Raw genomic sequence first — 6,155 nt, 5'->3', positions numbered from 1 at the left:
GAGTACTGACTCTCTCTCTAGGTGTCTTTTTAGGTCAATTAGTTCATCTGAGTCTTTTACTATTACGAATATGTCATCTACATAACGGCAGTATACAGTTGGTTTTTGTCTGCTACTGAAGACCCTATCTTCGATGGTTCCCATATAAAAATTAGCAAATAAAACTCCTAAGGGGGAGCCCATTGCTACTCCGTCTATCTGTAAATACATGTTGAGACATGTATTTACAGATGCAACAATAATGACAGATGCAACAATAATGGTACTGTGTTTACTATTTTTATACTTTATATATAGGAAGACAGGTTCAATCAATGAGCATTTTAATATATCATCAAAATTTTCATACATTTCTTTCACTTTGTTACACTTGTAAAAACTTATTCTTAGCTATATTTATATAAATGTTAATACCACTGTTAAATGAACATATTGATTTGTGTCCTTATTAGTTATAGCTTATTTATGTTGACCCAGCACCTTACTAAAGGGATTACCTTAACTTGTGTCACTATCTCTCTAGGGGGCTCCAGGTAGGCAGTATAGGTAATGCCACTAACATGCATATCATTATGGGAAAGTCCATAATTTAACACATAATTATAAGTAGGTAATTTGTAGCAAATTTTAAGATTATTAATAGGTACATTGTAGCATAATTTTGCATAAGCATAATTTTCTTGTTTTGTTCTTGTACTTTTCCTTCGAACACTATTATTTTCTCTTCAGAATTTCACCGGAGAATAGCAGTGATGACTAGAGAACATCTTGAACGTGAGTACCAGAAAGCACGTGCTGCAATGATACAAAGAAATGAGTACTTGAAGAGACTCTTAAACGTGGAGGAACCAAACTCAATAAAGGTGACAAACAAGAAACAGAAAAAAGATAACATACAGGATGTATCACACATTAATTCAAAACAAAGACCAGCTGCACCCCAATCTGATGGTAATCTTCTATTATTTTTTTTAACAATATTTCTACAGCTGTTATTTGTGTACTTTCCAATAATATTTGTTGCCTATTTTTAAGTGTATGCTAGACAATTATGGAGATTAAATTACTATAACACTGAACAACTTGGTAGCATAAAGTTAGTTATAGTAATATCTTGAGATTTGTCTGAAAATATTAATACTTGTATACAATTTGCAATTATGTACCATGTTTAAATCTTCAAATGTGCCACCCAGACATTCTGCCTGCTATACTTTCACCACCACACATTCAAAATGCGGGCTATTCTACTAGTGGCAGAACGTACACTCAAAGTTAAACAATCCTTGTAAATATATATTGTATGTATGTACCTTACCTAAATAAAATTGTATTGTATTGTATTGTATTGTAGTTATTTGGCAGCTGGTGAAGAAACTTTGGAATCATTTGATGTTGGTATGTCCCAACATCATTTGTTGGTATTTAAATGAGGGTTTATTTAATGGACACACGTCATAAATATTATGTACAAAAATTGTGCTTAATGCCTATGAAATTTTGTTTAACATATTATACTAATCATTCCTTTCACTTACAAATTTTTCTTACTAATTTGTAATCCCATATTTCAAAGTACTTGCTGCAGAACTTGAACAAATTAAAGATTCTCAGCCAAGTGTTTCTGACTGGCAAAAAAGAAGAAAAAATGCAGAGATTAATTGGGGAGAAAGCAGGGCAATGCTGTTCGATTGGACATTGTCTGAGTTGGGTGTTCCAGATAAAGGTAAATTAAATATTGCTGTGTTCATTAAGGTTATACTGTATAATAAGCATCATATGCAAATTAATGACACTCTATTAATACATTTAGACTTCAGATTGTTTAAAATGTTAGGTATACAGTATTTAAAATTAGTATAAATAATTACCCCTTTTTTCATCAGGTAAAGTTTGTGTACAATGTACAAATTGTGAGGCAAGCATCAAATGTGAAGACTGTTTTGCATTTTTGTGTCACATTTGTGACCAAATGCAACATTTTCTCATGCCTTTCCACCATAGATTATATTGGAAAAATGGCTTTTATGAGCCATTAGACCCGACACAAACTGTGTGCCCTGAAGGAAATATCTTTCACTGGAGTAAGTATACGATACCTGTATAAAATCCGTACTTTGTTCCGAGATTACTTCTACTTCCCAATCCCAGTCTAGAGCTACGATTATCTTGGTATAACAAAATAAAATGAATAAATGTTTCATTTCAGTCATTACAACATTTGGAGAAGTCTTAAAGTTTAAACCTGACACTTGGTTTTATAGATTGATTTAATCGTCTGATTGTTTCTTTTCTGTGAATTTCTCAGTCATTATCTGGAGAATAATGTCAATATTTTGTACAATCAAGAAACAATGAAATATTCAGTCTGAAATTCTTTTCCATAAAACTCATTTTGTCAAACTGTCTTCCTTTTCTTTGTTACCAGAACCTGTTGTACCAGCCCAACCACCAAATTCTTGCCCCAACTGCACAGATTGCAAGTTTAAAATTTCAAGCTCCAGCAATCTCTGCATCTTCATCACTATAATGGGTAAATAAACTTTAAAATTTACCCTTTTATTTCCATTACCGGATATTCCTGAATCACAATACATTTTGAAATTTTTGTTGCTATAAATGTTAATTTTTACATCACTATTTTAGCAAGTCGCCACACCACTCAATGCACTGTATTTTAAACTACAGGAAGGTATGACCTCTATACTCCAATCTATACATGCCACTGTGGATATGAGCATCAACAACTAGGCAAGACCATGCACAAGTCTGGTTTCTATTCATCATTAGGAAAGAGCAGCACATTCTACAGCACCAGTCTGCTTGAATCATGGCACCATATAAAAAGAAATTGTCCCTGAACATCATTTCGGGCATTAGTCACTGCACTGGAATCCTTTGGTGCTTCTCGTGGGCGTGTATGTTTTGATACCGTTATTCTTAATATTTTCAGTTTTATATTTCAATACAAAAATTATCAAAATTTTGTAGTAATGTATATTCATTTATTAATAATTAGTTTTTAATTTTGTTCAAACACAAAATGGAATGCTTTTTTTGTTTATTTATCTTATGTCATAATATGCATTTTAAATATCACCATCTAAAAAATTCTATTCCTAGATTGGACCCATTAATTATATAACTTCGAAGAGAGTGTTCTTCGAATGGCGATTCCAGCAATATGAGCTGAGAAAAATTAGAGGAGAAGCTGACAATGAGTGTCCTGCTTGTGATAAAACCCCTTTAGCAGTACATATTGATGGCAACAAGAAGCTGTATCGTTACAACAAAGTTGGGAGGTAATAAAATGTGCTTTACAGATACTTAATGTATAGTATTCTTTTTGCTCTCTACACACACTATATTATAATGAATTATATTGTCTTCAAATTAATGTTCTTATAAATAAAGTATGCACATATAAATATACATTGTCATATGACATATTTTTTAACTGAGTATGTCTTTATAGTTTGCCTTTCAATTGCATCCATATCATCATTTTATTTATCTAACACCATGTAAATTTTTGTTTTGTGTAAAATTTAGCAGTGCATCAGAATTCTCATTATAAAACATTTTTTGATACCCCATTACCCATTGTTTAATATTATAGTGGTTACAGACAATAAATAATTATTTCTGAATTATCATTGCAGAGGTATCAGAAACCCCTATTATTCTGATAGTATCTTCAGCAAAGATGAAGATGTTCAAGCTCATGTTGGCACTATTCAGAGCTTGAAAACTAAGGTGAGTTTTATTATATATTGAGAAACCTTCAATTTTACCTAATAACTGTTTGGCGACTATAACATATGGTGGCCATTTTTGTATTTTTTCATTATAGTTCATATATATTGAATAAGGAAATATAACCCATAGAAATTCTTATGTGCAACAACAATGCCTATCGCGCAAAATAATCTCTACCTTCTACCCGTCCTGCATAATTATAATCATGCTCACCAACTGGTTATTTAGTTACTATAAATATTTTTGTTTAACAGAGTAAGCACACGTGTGGAGTGTCTACATGGAAAGCTGCTCAAAATAAGCCTCTTTCATTCCAAAGTTTGGATGAAACAGGAATCAGCATGGCCTCCTGTCGACATGGTATTATCCTCCACACCTTGAATATGTATCAAGGAGAGCTGTATAGTTATGCCCACTATTTGCAAATTATGTATTTCAAATACGTAAAGTTTATTTGTCAAGACATAATTTGCAAATATTGGCCATGGGCCTTAACTGTGGCTCAGAAACAATCACATTTTCACATTGGTCAAGCAAAGCCATTTTTAGGAGTCCTACATGCAAAAGGACATGCTTGGTATTGTCAGGTAAATTAAAATATAACATTACATTTATGTATACTAATGTATACATTTATGTATACTAATGTATACATTTATGTATACTAATTAAATTTAATGTAATGTATACATTACATTAAATATAATAAGTACAGTTTGTGTAAAAAAATTTAAGATTTCTGATTGTTTAAGATTAATGATATACGTATCATTTAATATAGTAGGAGGCTTTTAATTTTTGTACAGTAATTTGAATTTTTTTTTACTGTATACTTTTATGTTAAAGGTATTGTATGGAGGGCGGTGGCAAGAAGGAAGTGGCATGACTTTAGGGGAAGAGGCAGAGCAAGTGTTTGCATACCTCTCACGATACAACTCTACAACTAAAAACATGCTGAAAGCTGGTATTTGTTTATATGGTTCATCTGATCAAGTTTTTTATTATTTTACCAGCCCTGTAATCAGTATAATGCGATTTGTATTCAGTATTCAATAAGTATCAACTCCCTCAAATAATCAATAAAAGAATGAAAACATATTGGTCAAACTTGAGTTGGTCGTGGTGAGTAAAGGTATGTTATGAAACTGTTATTAATCTATGCTCTCCCACAGTAACCCCAGCACCAACCTCCCACAGTAACCCCAGCACCAACCTCCCACAGTACACCTCCCACAGGTAACCCCAGCACCAACCTCCCACAGGTAACCCCAACACCAACCTCCCACAGTAACCCCAACACCAACCTCCCACAGTACACCTCCCACAGTAACCCCAGCACCAACCTCCCACAGGTAACCCCAGCACCAACCTCCCACAGTACACCTCCAACAGTAACCCCAGCACCAACCTCCCACAGGTAACCCCAGCACCAACCTCCCACAGTACACCTCCTACAGGTAACCCCAGCACCAACCTCCCACAGTACACCTCCCACAGGTAACCCCAGCACCAACCTCCCACAGTACACCTCCCACAGTAACCCCAACACCAACCTCCCACAGGTAACCCCAGCACCAACCTCCCACAGTACACAACACCAACCTCCCACAGTACACCTCCCACAGGTAACCCCAGCACCAACCTCCCACAGTACACCTCCCACAGGTAACCCCAGCACCAACCTCCCACAGGTAACCCCAACACCAACCTCCCACAGTACACCTCCCACAGTAACCCCAACACCAACCTCCCACAGTACACCTCCCACAGTAACCCCAGCACCAACCTCCCACAGTACACCTCCCACAGTAACCCCAGCACCAACCTCCCACAGGTAACCCCAGCACCAACCTCCCACAGGTAACCCCAACACCAACCTCCCACAGTAACCCCAACACCAACCTCCCACAGTAACCCCAGCACCAACCTCCCACAGTACACCTCCCACAGGTAACCCCAGCACCAACCTCCCACAGTACACCTCCCACAATAACCCCAGCACCAACCTCCCACAGGTAACCCCAACACCAACCTCCCACAGTACACCTCCCACAGTAACCCCAACACCAACCTCCCACAGTAACCCCAACACCAACCTCCCACAGTAACCCCAACACCAACCTCCCACAGTACACCTCCCACAGTAACCCCAGCACCAACCTCCCACAGGTACAAAATGAAGCCATGAGAATTATCTTAGGATGCCCAAGAAATGCTATGATTGAGAAAATGAGGATGGAGTTGAATCTGCAGAGTATTGGGGATAGAATTGCAGAGATAAATGTAGCTTCTGCCATTAGATTAATGAGAGGTGGGGGAGCTAATGAATTGGTCCTCTCAGTTCAAAAGGTGGGAAGTACTGAACAATGTATGATGAAGAAAAGAGCATATATGAA

The sequence above is a fragment of the Procambarus clarkii genome, chromosome 3 (genome assembly GCF_040958095.1).
Source record: "Procambarus clarkii isolate CNS0578487 chromosome 3, FALCON_Pclarkii_2.0, whole genome shotgun sequence".
In the NCBI taxonomy this organism is placed as follows: Eukaryota; Metazoa; Arthropoda; class Malacostraca; order Decapoda; family Cambaridae; genus Procambarus; species Procambarus clarkii.
The sequence above is the reverse complement of the archived record's forward strand: the minus strand, read 5'-3'. Positions refer to the sequence as shown.